The 20,463-nt window shown below is 44.8% G+C and overlaps 1 long non-coding RNA gene across 1 annotated transcript in view; it reads left to right on the top strand.

The window, feature by feature from the left end:
• The window catches only part of LOC311627432, a 36,774-nt gene extending 17,445 nt beyond the window's left edge, over positions 1-19,329 (top strand). Inside the window, exon 4 of the long non-coding RNA XR_014795908.1 lies at positions 18,905-19,329. This is a non-coding gene — a long non-coding RNA (uncharacterized lncRNA). The remainder of the gene's footprint in view (positions 1-18,904) is intronic.
• The last annotated feature ends 1,134 nt before the right edge of the window (positions 19,330-20,463 follow it).

Below are 20,463 nucleotides of genomic sequence, written 5' to 3' on the forward strand. Positions count from 1 at the left end.
GTGAGTGACTGCAATTGAAAAGTCCTGTGTTCTGGGTTTAGAGAATAAAAACAAAAACAAGACAAAACAAAAACAACAACACTATGGTTTTCTCTCCCCAGGACCAACCGTGCTGCTTTCTTCTCATGGCACAGCCTTTCTCTGCTGTGGCTTTGGGTCCGGACTCACTGGCAGCCAGCAGCCCATAGGCTTTTCCTTTTCCCATAGGCTTTGGATGTTACGCTTGCTAACAAGGGAGTCAGCCTTGGTGCTCAACCTGGGCCGGGCTTCTATTTTCCTGAGGAAACAGATTCTCCCGTAATGCAGCTTCCTCCTCTCCCTCTCAACCCACTGGCCTGTCACCCTACTGGAGCCCCTGCCACCCTTCCTACCGTCTCCAGGCATTTTCTGCTTTTCCTTGTTGTAGGTTGTCTCCTCACCTGGGCCTCACTTGTTAATTCCAGGGGGATGTTCTCTGATTTAGTTGAGGTGCATGACACGTCTGCTTATTCAGTCATTATTTTTCCCCCTCCTGAAGCTTATATATTGTATTTTGGAGGTATAGTTGAAAGTCTGAGACACATCCTGCTTTTCTTTTCTTTTTTTTTTCTTTTTTCTTTTTTTTTTTTTTTTTAATAAGAGAAAGCTTATTTAGAAAGTTACAGGGTAGTAGAAGCGAGCCAGCTGGGCTGCATAGGCTCAGGAAACAAGTTACAGAGGCAGAGGGTCATGGAGCTTAGGAGAGAGAAGGCAAAGGTAATAGGGGTGGGGAGGTGAGGGGGTTTGGGGCATGTTCCAGGGAGGGAGAGCCTCCACATCCTATTTTTCACACGTAGTACTGTACACATCTTGGTCCATCTTTTGGCATTGATATCTTCTTTAGTAATGTTAATGTAAGAAACACTCAAATCTGAGAAGAATTTTTGTGAGTTTATTTGAGCCAAACTCATTGGCAAATGCTGGGAAGCAAAATTTCAACAGAATTTGAAAAAAAACCAAAAACCAGATTGAGACAATGCTCTGAAGAATGGCAGTTTTGAACCTTATTTTAGACACTAGAGGCCAGGTCCATGAAATTTATGCATGGGGCGGAGGGGGGGGGGGGCGGGGGGGGAGTCTCCTCAGCCTGGGACCCCTTGGGGGATGTCCAATTGCTGATTTAGGCCCGATCCTAGGGATTAGGCCTAAACCGACAGTCGGATATCCCTCTCACAATCTGGGACCATTGGCTCCTAACTGCTCACCTGCCTGCCTGCCTGATCATCCCTAACTGCCTAACTGCCCCCCCTGCTGGTCTGATAACTCCCAACTACCCCCGCCCCCTCCACCAGTCTTGGTCACTCCCAACTACCCCCCGCCCCACCAGGCTGGTTGCCCCTCACTGCCCCTCCTGCCCGCCTGGTGGCCCCACACAGACCATTGCTCAGTCTGTACCTCTGCTACGCCGACAGCCAATCAGGAGTGAGTATGCAAACCAACCCGACAAAGATGGCAGGTTAATTTGCATATGCAGGTGTGGAGTGGCTGGGAGAGGTGGGACACCTGCTATGAGGGGGAGAGGAGTAGTGGAGGGAACTACAGGGGGGAACTACACTTCGGCCTGGAGTGAAGCCAGGGAAGGAAGGCCTATTCTTGCATGAATATTGTGCAATGGGCCTCTAGTATATATGGATTACAATAAAAAGAGAAGCTACATGAAATCCATTGGTGATAGATTAGGGAGGTGGGAGAAAGCAAAAGGCAGGGGAACCTCTGGGATTGGATAAAAAGTAAAATGATAGGCACTTACTTCTTTTACACAAGTGGGTACCAGACAGTTAACAGTCAACAATTAACATGATAAAACAATGAGAGATTTATGTCCTCCACTGCCTGGTTGTGCCCTGTGGGGTCTGGAAAAAAGGAAGTTACCCTGACATTGCAAAGGAATATTATGGTAGGTGCAAAAGACAATAGACGGATCAGTTAAGGTAAAGATTGGCCTTTGTCGGGGAAGATACCAGCCTAGGACATGACTATCAACCATAAATTGCTTTTAGTTTAAAAAAGTGTTAATTCCAGTCCATCCTTTGTGGTTATTTTAGGTCTCTGAGGTTTTGTTGTTGGTTTTTTTTTGTGGGTTTTTTTTTTTTTTTTTATAATATATATTTATTGATTTCAGAGAGGGAGAGAGAGGGAGAGAGAGATAGAAACATCAGTGATGAGAATCACTGCATGCCCCCTAGAGGGGATCGAGCCCCCCGCAATCCAGGCATGTGCCCTTGACTGGAATTGAACCTGGGACCCTTCAGTCCTCAGGCCAGTGCTCTATCCCCTGAGCCAAACTGGCTAGGGCAGGTCTCTGAGTTTTTAAGGCCACCAAGCAGGCCTCCCTGAAATTGTCAGGTGTAGCATGTGGCCCCTTTTCATCCACAATGATCAGCATATATTGTCACAGCCAGTGAGTAGCCAAGTGGGACTGGGGTCCAGATCTCCTGCTATAGAGCTCATTTCAGGCCTTGCCACCCAGAATCCCACCTTTAAGACCCTGTCTACTGTCAGGGCAGAAAGGCTTCTGATTAGTGCTGCCTTTCCATAAGGAAGTTTCTGTCTGGCTATAGAATCAGGTGAAAGTATACATGAGAAGCAAGCTTTTAATCTTCCTTCCCCCTCTAAAGAAGGAAATGACATTTGCTTCAAAGAAAGTACAGCTGGACAGCCAAGGGGTCCGGGCTGCCTGTCACTACTTGAGCCAATTAAGCAGTGACAGGGTTGAATCATATATGAACATTTCTTCCAATAATGCCGGCAGTATGGGAAGAGCAGTCTATCATCCACAAAAATCTGCTCTGCACACCACCATAAACCAGCTGCTTCTATTAGGTCAAAGATTACATAGGGAAGTAGGAATTATAGGTAAGGGAAAGTGAGCATGGATAATCATTACAGGTGATTAGGCGTGCGGGCTGAGGGGTTAAGAGGACTTGCAAGGGGACACGTGACCCTGGGCATTGGGACCAGATTACATATAACAGGGACCTGTAAAGAGCAGGTGCCTCCCGGACTAGATTGTCTGAGGCACAAGGTTGTAAGTCTTTCCATAATGATAGGCAATTGGGACAAGAGGCATTCCGATGTTAGCTCCCATGTCCCAGGGCGTACAACTCTCAGCCAGGTGAGAGTGTGCTTTCTAATCAGAACAGAACCATCACAGTTAACAGAGCATGATTACTATTCCTTTTAACTAATAGCTAGTCCCCAATATTTCTGTCCCTAACAAAAGGTCAAGTAATCTTAGGTTGGGAGGGAAGCTGGTCTAAGGCAGGCAGAGACTTGAAAAGATAGAATCTTGCATAAGTGTGTCAAGTAGAACGTTGGAGGGAAAGAAAAAGATTTCTGTAGGTGGGTTGCGTATGAATGGAAGGGAAAGTTTGTGCAACTTTTTTGGGAGTGAGCAGCAATTCAGAGCCCAGATCAGAAACGTGTCTCAGGCTGCGCCCAGAGGTCTGCTTCCCATTGCTGCGGCTACAGGAAAGATTGGGTCATTTGCAGGGCTCAAGGACACACAGGAAGTCCCGAGGAGGACAACTGAAACAGGAAAATCCAGGCCCAGCGGAGAAGCACCTGAGGCAAAAAATTGTTTCTTAGGAGGTGAAGTTGAGGTACACCGGGGATTTCAGGAATCAGATCCAATTAATGTTCTTGAATTGTGTCCTCCGCAGCTCTGGGGACCAATGTGGTACAAAGGAAAGGGCCCCTGTGCCAGGGTGGCGGGGGGGTGGGGGGGGGGGGGGCGGGGACGGGAAGAGGGCGCGGGCGGGGGGGGGGGGAGGGGGGAGGGGGGCGGGAAATGGACTGGCTCTCTCCCAGTCCTGTCATTGGCAGCAGGGAGCTTTGTGTGCCCCTCTCCCCGGGAGTTCAGCGCCTCCTGTGACTCTGTAGGAAATGGACCTCTGTGCCCCATCTCCAGCATGGTGGGCTTTTGATGGAATTTACTGAATTCCCTCAGGGCAGACAGAATGTAGGGTGGAGGGAAGAGGAACAAAGTGCTGTGCATGGGGCCAATATGGTGGAAACCCCCCAGGTCTCAGCTAGCCAGGAGGTGGGGGCAGCTAGAAAGGCCTCAGCCCAGTATTGTAAATGGCCCAAGGGGAGACAGCAAGACCTCGGTGACAGGAAGCAGGTGACCTCGGAGTACTCAGCTACGATCGCTACTCCATGAGAGACAGCTGCCCACTCATGAGAGTGTATTGAAGGTCTCATTTTCACCATACTTCTGTCTCCTCCAAGCCCGTCATTTGAATTCAGACAGGTGGGCCATTTCTCACAATTCAGCAGCTTAGGCAATAATGGAACATGTGTGCACCCCTCCCCCAAGGCTTTCTATGCTGCACAAAAAGCTAATTCCTGGAAAATACAAAGGGATGAGTCTCTAATCTCTGACAGCAGACATGCCCTGACCGCCCGTGGGCAGAGAGGACACTCTCTGTGGGTAGAGAGTGGGCTGAGCCGCCCTGGTCAAACTTGGGCGCACAGGGCAGCTGTACCGAGTTCTGCTCTGCTCCCCGAGGCGCTGTGGGCTGGCTAATTCCTTCCCCAAACATCTGCTTGCTGTCAGGTTAGGAAAGTTACACCTGCTTTCCACTTTCTCAAAGACTTGAGAGGATTTGGGAAGGGCTGTAATGAAGGGAACTGGGAAATTCTTGAGACAGATATTGTTTAATAGCTTAAGTCAGGGGTCCTCAAACTTTTTAAAGTGGGGGCCAGATCACGGTCCCTCAGAGAGCTGGAGGACCGGACTATATGAACTACTAATTCCTACTGTAACACCTCGGCTGCGCTCACTGCCCAAAAAACCTGGCGGGCCGGATCAGACTCCTCTGCGGGCCGCATGTGGCCCGCGGGCCGTAGTTTGAAGACCCCTGAAAGTGGTGCCTGTGAGTACACTCAGATGTGGAGGACTGACAGTTGACTGGGACAGTGGTCGGCAAACTGCGGCTCTCGAGCCACATGTGGCTCTTTGACCCCTGGAGTGTGGCTCTTCCACAAAATACCACAGCCTGGGCGAGTCTATTTTGAAGAAGTGGCCTTCGAAGAAGTTTAAGTTTAAAAAATTTGGCTCTCAAAAGAAATTTCAACCATTGTACTGTTGATATTTGGCTCTGTTGACTAATGAGTTTGCCTACCACTGGCCTCGGGCATCAGCCAAGGTTCTTGGTAGCAAAGGGAGGGCCCCGGGTGAGGTGTTGTCTGCTGCTGCTGCTCGGCAGCATGATGGATATGGACTCCAGCCATGATGGATATGGACTCCAGCCATGATAGATATGGACTCCAGCCATCCGTGTATCAGGCTGGTTATGTGCAGAAGCCAGCAGAGGGAATGTGGCCACTACCCCCAAGACTCACCAAAGAGGAGAAGGTGTGTTCACAGGAGGCAGGAGTTGGTATCCAACACCCAGATAGCAACCTGTCTATTGCTCTTGTTTAATTTGCTCTGCATAGTGAATTTGTTAGGGTCAGAAATAGAACCGTGGAGACTTAGCTATAGTTATAAGAAATATTAATCATGTCTGTTAACCGTGATTGTTTTGTTCTGATAAAATAAAGCACATTCTAACCTGGCTGAGAGTAGTACACCCAGGATCTGGAGTAGCAGTCCATCCTCCTCATCGGAGAGCTGCTTTCTTTTAAAAAAAAAAAAATATATATTTTATTGAATTTTTACAGAGACGAAGGGAGAGAGAGAGCTAGAAACGTCGATGAGAGAGAAACATCGACCAGTTGCCTCCTGCACACCCCCTACCGGGGATGTGCCTGCAACCAAGGTACATGCCCTTAACCGGAATCGAACTCGGGACCTTTCAGTCCGCAGGCCGACGCTTTACCACTGAGCCAAACTGGTTTCGGCTGGAGAGCTGCTTTCTATTACCATGGAAAGATTAATGACCTTGGTGCAGAAATCAGAGGTGCCTGCCCTTGGCAAACCCTCAGCCCACAATGACTGTAATATGTACCTGATATACCCATTTTCATTCCTTTTTGCCTATTTCCCCATGCTTGCATGCCCATTCTATTTCCTTTGCCTACTTCCCCAGGCAATCTTTGCCCTTCTATTTAATATAAGCAGCTGGCTTATTGAGGGGCGATAGAGCAGATTTTCATGGATGACCTGCTGTTCTCCCATGCTGCCGGCAGTATTGGAATAAATGCTCATCTATTACTCAACCCTCTCTCTGCTTAATTGGCTCAAGTAGTGACAGGCAGCCCGCACCCATTTTTTTTTTTTTTCTTTTTTTTTTTGGTCTGGTTTCAAGTTTAGGCTGGATAATTCACTTTGACAGTTTTTAGTTTTTCTGAATTGTTGCTTCCATCGATGTCTTATTCAATTACATGACAGCCATAATCTATTTGTAAAACACTTTAGTTTATATGGAGATGTCACATCTTTTATTTAGAAAAGCTTTTATTGATTTTTAGGGAGAGAAACATTGGTGTGAGAATGAAACATAAATTAGTTGCCTCAAGCACACCCCTACCAGGGATTGAGCCCACAACCTGGGCATGTTTCCTGACTGGGAATTGAATCAGTAATCTCACATGCACAGATGATGACCAATCAACTGAGTCACACTGACCAGGGCACTGCCTCTATTTTATTTATTCATTTTTTTAAATTCAAATGGTTCTACATTTCTAACAGTGTCTAACTAGGATAAGGTTAAACTTTAGGGAACTCCAAAATAAATAGATTGAGTATGATACTTTATTCCTCCCACATGTAAAGAGACTTGCTCAGGAGGCCATTCTCCTCCCCACAATAATCCAGGGACAAGTTCTCTCCATCTTGGTTCTTTGTCTAGTTTTGAGTGGGCATGTCATCTGGGTTGTAGCCAGTAGAAAGGGGAAAGCATATGGCCTCTCTTGGTCTGGTCTCAAGACACCAGCTATAAAGGGACATGTCACTCCTATCACACGTCACTGGAGAGAACTTAGTCACATTGTCCACAGGGAAGGTGGGCAAAGGTAGTGCAGTTGAGCAGCCCTGCGCCTTGCTACATTTCTGTTACTGTGAGAGAAATAAAGGATGAAAGCCAGCAGGGGGTGACATACATGAGGTTGACACCAGTTCCCTTTTCCACAAAGAACAGATTAAGAGAGATAGTAGACTTACTCAAAGACGCATAAGGTTAAGGGTCAGTGCTGGAGCCATTGCACGGATAGCTTGGCACCTCAGTTCTTTTCCTTCTCCAGACCATTCTCCCAGGACAGTGATGCAGGTCATCTGAAAGTGCTGCCCTGGAAAAGCCAGGCTGAATCACTATCAGCATATGGAGCCAATGGGGTTAATACCAGATGGTGACATAACTGTCCAGCGCCTCTGCCTTTCCCCTACCCCCAAGCACAGAGACTGAGGTGATAACTGCTCTGTGGGCTGGAGTCCCAGCCTGTGGACAGTGGATGTGTGTGGACACAAAACCAGGCAGAGAGTGTTAATGATATTAGGAACAGTGAGCTAATGCCCCTCCCCCTGGCCCCCATCATGTCTTGTGAAGCTAAAGAATAAAATCATGGACCAGAAGAGCTAAGCAAAAATGTGGAAAATTTATTTCAAGCAGATTTAGACTCCCTGCATGGGGTGGGTGGGGGGTGGGTAATAATGGGGTTCCGCTGAAGCCTAGTAGTCTAGGGGCATATAATTGCTACAAGCCTGCTCTGTATCTACCCTTGTTGGCCACATGGTTGATTTCTTCAATTGTTCTTGTGCCTGTTCCTAGGCCTCAGCTCACCTTGTTGTTGCAGACCCTCCCTAGTTTCACATACCTCCCGCTCTGAGTCTAAAAACACCCTGTTATTTCTGCATGGTTGTTCCTGTGGTTAGGCTGCTTAAACTGCCGTGTCTTCCCCTGACATTGTTCTACATGCCTTTGTTTTCCACTGGACCCCTGTTCTGCCAGCCTAACTCCTCTCATTAACACTCTCCCTACCACCCTTCTTAAGCCAACTCTGCCACAAATGTTTTCCTGTGACCGTTCTGGTTCCCACTGGCTTTTTTTTTTTTTTTTTAATTTTTAAAAATTGATTTTAGAGAGAGAGGAAGAAAGAGTGAAAGAGAAAGAGAAAGAGAGACTTGTTCCATTTGTTCATTGGTTGGTTCTTTTATGCGTCCTGACCGGAGATCAAGTCCACAATCTTGGTGAATCGGAATGATGCTCTAACAAGGTAGCACACCCACTGGCCTCTATTATTCTAGAATTCATTATGCTCTTGACTACTTGTGTTCCCAGTACAGTCAGTCTATAAAGAGTAAGAATTTTCCTGGCCCTAGTGTGGTTCAGTGGTTGAGCATTGACCTAAGAACCAGGAGGTCATAATTTGATTCTTAGTCAGGACACATGCACCAGTTGAGAGCTAGAGCCCCAGTGGGGGGCATGCAAGAAAGCAGCCGATCAATGATTCTCTCTCATCGTTGATGTTTCTACCTCTGTCCCCATCTCCCTTCCTCTCTGAAATCAATAATAAAAAAATGTATTTTTTTAAATAAAGAAAATAACAGATCAAAATGGAGTCACTTTCACTAAGCCATATCAAAACAAAACAAAACAAACAAAAAAAAACAACACTTAATAATTGAATTGCAGAGTCAGCCTCTTCTAGAAATGGAATTTTAAACCAATCAGTCTAGAGTTTTCTGATCAACTGCAGAGAGGTAATTTGCCTTTAGCAGGGACTAAGGAAGGTGCTCTGGCCTAAAATAGTCCATTCTTTTAGCTTCTAGTCTCACCCTCTTTCTGCCTATAAGAACCTTCCATTTTGTACAGCTCATTTGAGCGCCCATCTAGTTGCTAGATGGGATGCCACTCGATTCATAAATCACTTAATAAAGCCAATTAGGTCTTCAGATTTATTCACTATTATGAATTTGGTCTTTAACACCCGGAACAAGCAACAAAGTTACTTTTGCCTAGTTCTTTAATACAGCACAGAAATAGGGAAATAAATTTCAGTTCCAAAAAATTTCAATGAATTTGTATCACACATAGGTTGTCTTGCACTTTTTATTTCACGCAGGTTTATCTAGCTCCATGGCTAAATTCAGAGCTTCTTCAGGACTGGAGTTTCATTGCTTGCCTTAGGTAATTTGACAATACATTGCACAGTGTTAAGCATAAATATCACAACTGAAAAGTATCACCACTTCCACGAAGTCTCTCATGATGCCACTAACAAGTTTTCAGTAATTTTATGGGATTTTGTTTACCCCACTATTTTGGCTCATTACCTGTGGCAAGATAGGTCATTCTTCCCTCTTTTCCTCCAATACAATTTCTTAGAAGGGGCAGGTCTTTGGTAAAACTAAGTAAAGAGACAAGAATGTGGTTAATGTAATAATCCATTGAAGTTAAGCCTTGAGAATCAATCATAGTAGGGAGAGGGGAAAAGTGTGTTATTTATGAACCAGAGGCCTGGTGCATGAAATTTGTGCATGGGGTGGGTGTCCCTCAGCCCAGCCTGCACCCTCTCCAATCTGGGACCCCTCTCACAATTCAGGACTTCTGGCTCCAAACTGCTCCCCTACCTGCCTTTCTGATTGCCCCTAACCGCTTCTGCTTGCCAGTCTGATCACTCCTAAACACTCCCCTGCCAGCCTGATTGATGCCTAACTGCTCTCCTGCCAGCCTGTTTGCCCCTAACTGCCCTCCTCTGCATGCCTAGTCACCCCTAACTGCCTTCCCCTGCAGGCCTGGTCACCCCTAACTTCCCTCTCCTGCTGGCCTGGTCACCCACAACTGCCCTTCCTTGCAGGTCTTGTCCTTCCCAACTGTCCTTCCCTGCTGACCATCTTGTAGTGGCCATCTTGTGTCCACATGGAGGCAGCCATCTTGTGTGTTGGAGTGATGGTCAATCTGTATATTACTCTTTTATTAGATAAAATTAGATGGGATAGAGGCCTTGTGCATGGATGGGGGCCAGGTAGTTTGCCCTGAAGGATGTCCAGGATCAGGGTGGGGGTTCCCTTGGGGCATGGGTAGACCTGGGCAAGGGACCTGTGGTGGTTTTCAGGCTGACCACGTCCACAGGCGACCCAAGCAGAGGCCCTGGGATTTGGGATTTATTTATCTTCTACAATTGAAACTTTGTAGCCTGGAGCAGAGCCAAGCCTTCTGCTAACTCCATGGTGGCAGCCATTTCTTTGGGTTTTATTTATCTTCTATAATTGAAACTTTCTAGCCTTAAGCACAGGCCAAGGCAGGCCAGGGCAGGTGGAAAGCTCCATTGCCAGGGGCAACCCTAGCCTCCTGCTCTCTGCAGCTCCATGGCTGCCACCATTTATGTTGGGATTTATTTGTCTTCTATAATTGAAACTGTAGCCTTGAGTGGAGGCCTGGGCCTGCCAGAGTGTGGAAAGCTTGCCTTCCTCCATCGCCAGGGAAACCCAAGCCTCCCTCCTGCTTGCTCTGTGGCTGCAGCCATCTTGGTTGGGATTAATTTGCATACTCATGCCTGATTGGCTTGTGGGCCATGGCTGGTGGGTGTGGTTTGTGGCATGGCAGAGTGATGGTTAATTTGCATATTATTTTTTATTAGATAGGATGTGGAGGCACAAGAGATTCCCCAGCAACGGCAAACCACTGAGGAGTTGATATTGTCCCCCAGATGGAGGTAGATCTGGGGGATAATGAGAGAAATTGAATGAAATCAGGGAAACTGTAGTGAAAAAGGGTGAGGGAGACTAGAGAAAGTTCACCCTAACAGGTGAATGGTGGGCGACTCAACGGGAAAAGTAGAGTAATGTTCAGCTTTATTCTTTTGAACTACAGTACATGCAATTAGCCTGTGTGCCTGCCCATTCCTCTGCTAGGCTACGTGATCAAAGAGGGTGGGCCGAGTCTCTGGCTTCTCACTTTTCATGTTCCACTGCCTGCCAAGGTGACATCCCTTCACAGGAGGGAGTTATGAACAGAACTGAAGGTGAAGCCAAGTTCTTCCACTCATCATGATTGGACACATTTGTTGTTTAGCTGTCTAAAATTTAGTAAAAGTGACTGTAATTATCTGTTGTATCTACCTTCCTGGTCTAAATTTGGCAGTCACATAGAGTAGCCATTCTGTAATCCAACTCTCTGATCGCCTTCATTAAGAGTCTCTTCAAATGTCCTCTGAAGCCCAGCATCATTATATCATTTTTCACTGATACTGGTCTTGGGACCAGTTTCCCCTCTGGCAGGATCCTTAATTGGTGATTTGGCAACATAGGTTTTTTTTTTTTTTTTTTTTTTTTTTTCCAACCTGCCAGTTTTCTTCATTTAAAGCAAATTCTGTCAAATGTATAAGTGCCCATAGCACAATTACCAAGCACAACTAAACTGCAACTATGTGTTAGCTTACCAGGGTAGTGCCTGCTTTATTAAAAAGAAAGACAAGCCTATGAGATTGACAAGAATGGAGCATTTCATTTTCCCCAGCGTTTTATTGCTGCAATATCCTGTTTGATGGCCTCCCACTTGCAGAGCGTCAGCTCCCTGCAATGACACTAATGAAGAACTGCTGCCTTGTGTTCATTCTTTAACCAGCCTTGTTGGTCTTTAATGGGAATGTGGCACCCCTCCCCGTTCCCCCGGAGAAGGATCAGCTGGGTCTCTGGGGTACCTCTGATGTGTACACAGCACTCCTTTCCCTGTAGGATTTCTCTGATTAGATGGTAACTGCACTTTCTGTCGATAAATTCAACGTTCTGTGTATTTCAAATTATGGGCAGAAACAGGGATATTTTTCCAACTGGGAAAACTAAAAAGCCCAAAAGAGAAGCGTGATCACTTTACTTTTCATCACATTTCTCTGCTTTGTGGGGTATACTGTTTTAATTATTCCCTAATCATTTTCTTCAGTGTATACCCCATGACGGCATCCACATTTAACCATGTTGGTTAATTTTTGCTCATGACTGACTGCTAAATAGTTTCTCATTTAAGCTGAAAGCTATTCTGTAGCTTCATCACCATGTCCAGTCTGGCTTGATTTCCCCTGGCGCTCATTTAGTTTCTTTTCCGCTTCCTTCTTTGGGTTCCCACCACTTGCCCAAAGTATAGACATTTGATCTCATGTCAGTTCTCAGAGATTCCAAAATAAGTGAAGTCAGTTTAAGCTGCCAGCATGGTGAGGGCAGTGAGGTGAACGGTGCATTTTCAACTCAGTTTGATCCCCTATCATGAAATGTAACTGAGTCCAAGGTTCGGTCTGCACAGCTGGGACATCACCTGAGGTCACCATCAGAGCAGACCTGCTTCAGGGCCAGGGCCAGAGGGGGTAGCAGCTGGAGGGTAGGGAATAGAGTGGATGCTCCCCTCCCCCGTTGGAGCATTTTATTTCTAAGGATAATGGATAGATTTTGGTATTTCCAGACAATAAATGAGTATCACACAGAGCATCAAATTGACTAGAAATGTCTTGATGTTTCAAATGAAGCTTTTAAGATTACATTAAAATAAGAAATTTCTTATTTTCAATTGTGGGAAAAGAAAAACTGATGCAATGTTTTTTAAAAAAATATATATTTTTATTGATTTCAGAGAGGAAGGGAGAGGAAGATAGAGATAGAAACATCAATAATGAGAGAAAATCACTGATGGGTTGCTTCCTACACACCTCCTATTGGGGATGGAGTCCAAAACCTGGCATGTGCCCTTAACCAAAATTAAACCTGGGGCCCTGCAGTCCACAGGCTGGCACTTTATTCACTCAGCCAAACCAGCTAGGCAGGCAAGACTTTATTATTTTTTTTTAATATAACTGAACTGTTGAGTATGAATGCCTAGCAAAGGCTTGATAACATCATTATTGTGATCACTATTGCTCTTATTAGCAATTCAAATCAACAAACATTTATCGAGGCACTGTAATAAAAGATGCGAGGAACATAAGTGACAAAAGTAAACAATACAGTTCTTGAATTTAATGGCCATTAAGATCAGGTAAATGGCTACTTACAAAGCAGGGTGGAATGACCTGTGTTCTAAGGAAGCAACTCAGAGGGAGTAACAGGGAGTTCTGATTTTGACGCTACTGCTGAGCTTGGCATTGAGGTATGTGAAGGGTTCTGGGCAGTGAAAAACCCTGGGGTATTTGGATTGACGGAACTGTATCATCACAGCCCTAAGGGCCAGGATGTGAAGGCAGGTGCTCAGGGGTGAGGAGGAGCCTGGCTAACCTGGAGCCCAGGGCTGCAGGGGCTGGGCAGGAAACAGACTTTGGGTTGACCTGAGTGCCATCCCAGCACTTTGTATTTTAAGGTGGTGCCATGACACGCTACTAAGAGTGTAGAAGAGTGGGTAAGACGTAAAACCAAACTCTGACATTTGATAGCTTTATGATCTTGGGCACCAGTTTTTTGACCCATAAATCAAAGATAATTATAGTACAGATGCTCTTTGTTTTATAATAGGGTTACAACCCAATAAACCCATTGTTCATTGAAAGTACCATAAATCAAAAATGCATGTAAGACACCTAACCACTGTAGTTTGGGCTAGTCTACCTTAAATGTGCTTAGAACACAATTTCCTAAAAACACTGGCAACACACACTGGAGAGTATTGGCGTTTACCCTCGTGATCATGGGCCCAACCACTGAGGCTCACCCCTCTGTCCAGCACCACAGAAGAGTTTCGTGCCACGTATTTCTAGCGCAGGAAATGATAAAAATTCAAAGCACGGTTTCTACTGAATATGCATTGCTTTTGCACCATTGTAAAGTAAAAAACTGCAGGTCAAACTACTGTCAGTCAGGGACCATCTGGAATTCCCATCTGAATTTGTGAAAATGAAATACATGTAAAAGAACCTAGCCCATTTTTAGGCACAAAGAATGCTCCCAATAAAGGATTGCTAGTAAAAGTAGTATAACAATATGATAGATTATTGTAGTAGATAGTAAGAACTAATTGGAGCAGGTTTGGCTCAGTGGATTGAGCTTCAGGCCCTTGGAATAAAGGATTCCGGATTCAACTGTGCACATACCTCAGTTGCAAGGCTCAATACCAAGCCCTGGTCAGGGCCCTTGCAGGAGGCAACCAATTGATGTATCTCTCTCACATCAATGTTTATCTCTTCCCCCTCCCTTCCACTTTCTCTAAAAGTAGAAGGAAAAATATCCTTGGATGAAAATTAACAACAACAAAAATAACTATTTGGAAATATAAGAAAAGTAAAAGAACCCTTGGTGTGGCTCAGTGGTTGAGGGTCCAACTATGAGCCAGGAGATCATGGTTAAATTCCCGGTCAGGGCCCATGCCCAGATTGCAGGCTCAATCCCCAGTGTGGGGTGTGCATGAGGCAGCCGATCCATGATTCTCTCTCATAATTAATGTTTCTCTCTCTCTCCCTCTTCCCTCCTCTCTGAAATCAATATATATATATATATATATATATATATATATATATATATATATATATTTTAAATGTCAGCAGGCCCAGGCTCCCTCTTTGTCAGGGAGAAGACTTCCTTGCATTTTCTGCTTGTCAGCAATCCTAGGTCTACCTCAACCTATCTTCATCACTCCGATTTTCACCTCCACTGTCTCATGCTGGTCTTCTCCTGGTGTGTGTCTCTCTTCCTCTTTTGAGGACAACATAGTGTTGAATTAATGGTTCACCTTGTTCCACTATGACCTCACCTGAACCAATTACATCTACAATAACCGTATTTCCAAATAAGGTCACAGTTACAGGAACTAGGGGGTTAGGACTTCAACATCTTTTGGGCGGGATTCCATGTAACCCATAACAATGAGTTTCTGATACTGATGGCCCAACATTAAGTTGGCAGCTGAAACATGTGAGAAACTATATAAAATTGGTCAGAGGAAGAATATAGCATGGGAAGAAGGAAAAGAATACAACTTAATGTAATTTTTGTTATCATTAATACCAGCCTCTGTTCAAAGCCAGGCCAAGAATTACTGAGGATGGGTTTGGAGGTAGGTAGCTGCTGAGTAAGGACTGGACCAGAATTGGCATGGGATAAGGGCTGACAGCAGGAATAAGCTCAGAGTGGTCTATCTAAGGATATGGGCCTGGATGAGGCATTGAGATTTCTGGGTAATAGCAAAGTCATATGGAATAGAAAACCATGTGTACATCAGAAAGTCAGCTTCTGCTTCCTGGAATGACCTGGAATGGATCATTATCCAGAGCAGTGGTTCTCAAAGTGGGTCCCCTGGAACTGCAGCAGCATCACTAGGTGGTCTCGGGTTAGAAATGCAAGTTCCCAGGCCCAACCCAGACATACCGATTGAGGAATGCAGAGCCAGGGCCCAGCACTGTGTTCTAGTAGCTCTCCAGGTGATCACAGTGTGCATAACATTTAAGAAGCACCAAGTCGCAAAATGAGAAATTAAATGTGTGAGGAATTTGCTGGTGGGACATCTCATAGCAACCCACTGCCCAGAGGTGGCATGCTGAGTGGTGAGGATGATTTCCCAGTTAAGTCCAGAAGAGAGAAGCCGAGTTTTAAGTTAACATGGTTATTAATAACAGCTGAAGATTAGTGCAATGGCATCTAACTATATCTTGGTATTTCAACTTATTTTAATACTAGAGGCCTGATACATGAAGATTCGTGTTAGAATGGGCTTTCCTTCCCCTGGCTGCTGGCGCCTTCGTTCTGGCCAGAGCTGCCTTTCTGCCTTCCCATGCTGCCCAGAGGCCCTGAGCAACTGGGGTGGTGCAGAACACCTGCCCTACCCCAGGCCGCTTGGCACCTGCATATGCAAATTAATCTTCCAGCTTTGTTGGGTTAATTTGCATACTTACTCCTGATTGGCTGATGGGTGTCGTGAAGGTTCGGTCAATTTGCATGTTACTCTTTTATTAGGTAGATAATGACAATCATAGATATTAATTAACCTTCACGAGACCCATCAGCCAATCAGGAGTGAGTATGCAAATTAACCCAACAATGATGGAAGGTTAATGTTTACTAGTATAAACAAAGATAATATTTTATTAGACATATAACATTTTATAATTGGGACAGACAGACATTCCTTTAGACAAGCACAGGTGGCACATTTCAGGATTGAATGAATATGTTAGGACTTAAGATTTCAAAAATAATGAACTAATCCTTAATATGCAAATGAACCCTGACACTTTCAGTTAGTTACTCCATCTGTCAGATGAACACATTTCACTGGTTTCTCTAGAGGGGACGGGAAATTCCATAAGGCCAGGGTTTAGCAGTGGAGCCCTCATCCATTAAGTCCCATCATTTTGTTGTAATGTACTGCAGTTTGCATGTGCCTACATAGTGGAATTTTGAACTTTATCTAGTTTTACCTAAAGTCACCACACCCTAACTAGACAGGTGACTTTAAAATAATCTTGAAAACAAAATGTAAACTGAAGTTTAATTCTCATAGTAAAAAAGAAAAATAAGAACAGCAAAAAAGTGGGAGAGGCAGCTTAGTTCAGTAGATAAGAACAAGAATTTTGGAGCCAGCAGCTGTGTGACTTTGGGCCAGTTACTTAACCTCTCTGCTATAGGATTCAAATGTTTAAAACGGGGATGATAACAGTACCCATCCCACAAGGCTTTTAGAAAAATTAAGTAAGTTAATACTTTTGAAATACTTTGGACAGTGCCTAGCATAGAACAAACAATGAGTTTTTTAAAATAAAAAATATTTTGAGACCTAGCTGGTTTGACTCGGTGGATAGAGTGTTGGCTTGTGGATTGAAAGGTCCCAGGATATACTCCAGTCAAGGGCATATGACTGGATTGCAGGCCTCGATCCCCAGTAGGGGGTGTCCAGAAGACAGCTGATCAATGATTCTCTCTTATCATTGATGTTTCTATCTCTTTCTCCCTCTCCCTTTCTCTCTGAAATCAATACAAATATATTTTTTTAAAAATATTTGAATTCTTTGCCAGCAATATTACAAAATAAAAACAAAGATCTATTTATGGTTAAATCCTCACCCAAGGATATTTTTCTGTTGATTTTTTAGAGAACGTGGGAGAGGGAAAGGCAGAGAGAAACATCGAGGTGAGAGAAACACATCCATTGGTTGCCTTCTGCATGAGCCCAACCAGGCCCGGGCTGGGGAGGAGCCTGCAATCAAGGTACATGTCCCTGACCAGAATCCAGAATCGAACTCAGGACCCTTCAGTCCGAAGGCTGACACTGTATCCCCTGAGCAAAACCGGCTAGGGCAACAAAGATTTATATACGTTATAATAAAAAGTTAGTAAAAAAATTGTTTAGTTATCAAGACTATTGGAATAATGGATTTAAATCCGCACTCACTAAACGTGAGCCTATCCTTTCAATATATTTTGCACTTTAGACCTTGAGTAATGACAGTATGAAATCATTACAATTAAAATTATACTTGAAAGCATTATTGAATCCATATCTCATTTTAAAAATATATGTATTTTTATTGATTTTAGAGAGGAAGGGAGAGGGAGACAGAAATATATATATATCAGTGATGAGAGAGAATCATTGATCAGCTGCCTCCTGCATTTCCCACATTGGGGATCAAGCCCACAACCTGGGCAAGTGCCCTGACCTAGAATCAAACCAGTGACCTTCTGGTTCACCAGAGGATGTCCCAACCAACTGAGCCACACTGGCCAGTGCTGTGCTTTGTTTTGTTTAAACTGATAGCATACACACACTCACAAAAAAAAAAAAAAAAAAAAGAAAAAAAATTAGCGATAACTCCTGTAGATCAGATGTTGGCAAACTACCTCTCATGGGTCAAATCCAGCCCACAGCTTATTTTTGTAAGTAAAATTAGTTGTAACACAACTACACACATGCGTTGTCCATAGCCATTTTGCACTACACTGACAGAATTAGAAGTTGTGACAGAGACTGTAGGTCCCACAAAACTGAAAAATTTGCTATAGGCTACTCCTTGCTTGTCGGCAGCTTAGGTGAATTATAGATATACTAGTAAAAATCTGGCTCTAATCAGATAACCTCCAAAAATCAAGCCTCGTAAGGACAAACCTGCAAACTTGTGATAGATCTCACACCCATCAGAGGTCAATGATGTGACACAGTGGCAGAGAATGCAGACATCACTTGACTCCAACCATCAGCTTCTCCACAGGGAGGGGAGCTACTCCAGCAATTGCAGAGAGTGGTCTGCAGGTTCCAGGCTTCTCCCTGGGATGGGAAGGCTCTCCCTGAAGACTGCTTTCATATTTGGCCCGCAGGCTGTCAGCCCCCGTGCAGTGGTCTGCTTGGCCACATCGGGAAATGTCTGAGCAGATGTGGGCTGTTGGCAGAAAGAGATTTATCCCTGTCATTGTCACAGTGCCTGAGGCACTCGCTAGACAAACATGTCTAATCCTTTGGGTCACTTATTTATAGGACAGTTCAGATCACAGATAAAGTGTTCTTCCAACATTTACAGATGATCAAAGATAAACGGGAATGATAAGAAGTGAGATTTTTGGCCGTATCTGTGTGTTTCAGGGAATCTACTGTTTTAGAGTCATTTTTGTTCTATCAGTGGCCAAAGAAATCAATCAAACACAAAACAAATGTGAGTTAGTTGGTAAAAGGGATTGACAATTCAGTTAATCGAGGGATTGCTAGGCAAGGTGACCTTGGTGTGTCTGGGAAAGTGAATCAGCCAAAGGACTTGATCCACAGAAACCACATTCACTCTCCATCATTTCTCAGAAGTTGGTCTTTCAACATCAGATAAATAAAACCACAAGAAACTCTTTTGAGAAAGTAACTGCTATTGAAAGCATTCTTAATCTCATCCCTTAAATGTTAGCAATAGAGGGGTTTGATCTTTAATGTCAAAGCCCATCATTAGATAGCAGAGCTACAACAGATCATGTTGAATGTGTATGTCCTTTTTTAAAAAAACAAAAAAGTCTTTTTTTTTTTTTTTTTTTTTTTTTTTTTTTTTTTTTTAGTTTAGCTGTGTAAATGGAAATGTTGAGAACCAAGACTTAAATTCATCTCAGAATGCTGCAGACACGATTGTCCACGACATAAACGACAACTCAATACAGCTACCAAGCATGAAAAATCAATGCCCTGGGACTTCCCGGTGCCAGCAGTGACAGGATGCTGTTTGAGAATCTTATCAACAACAGCAGCACCTTCTCCATGGCAGGGGGTGGAGTCTGGGCTCAGGAGCACCCACCGGCAAGAGGAAAGGGTAAGCCTCGGTTTCCGGGCCTGGAAGGAGCTGCATTTCTCAGGCTCTATCAGTGCAGGAATGAGCTTTGCTCCTGAGAAAAGCTGTTTGCTGTTTGTTTCTAAGGACGGTTAATGTATAAACAAACCACACTCCCAGAGCGATGGCTGACATCATCAGTGTTGCTGGTGCCCAAACAAAGACACTAATGAAAACCTGCCTTTGGCGGAGGCGGAGGCGGAGGCGGAGGGAGAGTTTGGCTAAGTGAAGTCATTTTAGGAGCAGTAGGTAAAAGGGCTAGAACAAAGCAAATGCTGCAAACAATGACATATTTAAATTCCCTTCAACCTGTGTGGCAGGAAAATTTTACTTAATCACTTTCTGCTCTGACATGTCAAAACACATAATCTTTGGAGCCCTCAGGGCCCCTGTCCCCTGGTGAAAAGTAAGAGGCCAGATGTCCACGGGGAATGTGGCACCAGGTGATGGGCAGGTAGGACATCAGCAAGCAGCTTTGTCACTCATCTCTGCCGCGGAGCTGATTGCATGTCATCTCTGCCCGTCTCTCCTCTCAGCTTCCCGGATATTTCGGATGCTGCTGCCTCAATGGCTCCGAAGACTATTCATGCTCTAAGGGCTTCAGAAATGGAGAGTCTATTCCGGGTGGGGGTTGTGTGGGGAGCCCAAACGGCCTCAGTTCTGCCACCCTTGGGAAAATGCTGTCCCAATTACACGAAATGATAGAGTGGTTGGCTGCAACCACGGAAAATGACAGTTATTTCTCTGAATAGCCTACAAGAATGGGTCACCCTGGCTAATACACTAACAGCATACTCTTCTGTGTGGGCACTCTCCATCCCATCCTCTGAGTGCCAGGGAGCTGCCCGACACAGGCATGGAGCAGGGAAGACAGCTTCTCTGCATGTGTTTCTATGAAAGTGGAGCATTCATGCATGAGCTCCACAACTTGTTCTCCGAGTAAGTCACGCATTCATAGTAGGAAGAAGGAAGACAGCTTTGAGTTAGAATGTGAGGGACTTACGGGCCAAACAGCTGCATCCACATAACAGAGCCTACAGAGCCAAGAAGGGGAGGCATGCTCCTCCTCTATGTGTGTGCTCCACGGACAGGGCAGTCTGGATCTGTCAACAGATGTGGGCTCACTCTGTCCCAACTCCCCTCTTTTCATATGCGGGACAAGCAAGTAAGGGTTGTAGGGAAAAGCAGGTCATTGACTGGTCTAATTATTAATTATGGATGCCTCACTGGGCCAAGCCTCTAGATGTGCTGCTACTAGACCATAACCTGGCTAGAATGAACAAAATCCATTCC

The sequence above is a fragment of the Pipistrellus hanaki genome (genome assembly GCF_964339955.1).
Source record: "Pipistrellus hanaki genome assembly, chromosome: 9".
NCBI classification, from domain to species: domain Eukaryota; kingdom Metazoa; phylum Chordata; class Mammalia; order Chiroptera; family Vespertilionidae; genus Pipistrellus; species Pipistrellus hanaki.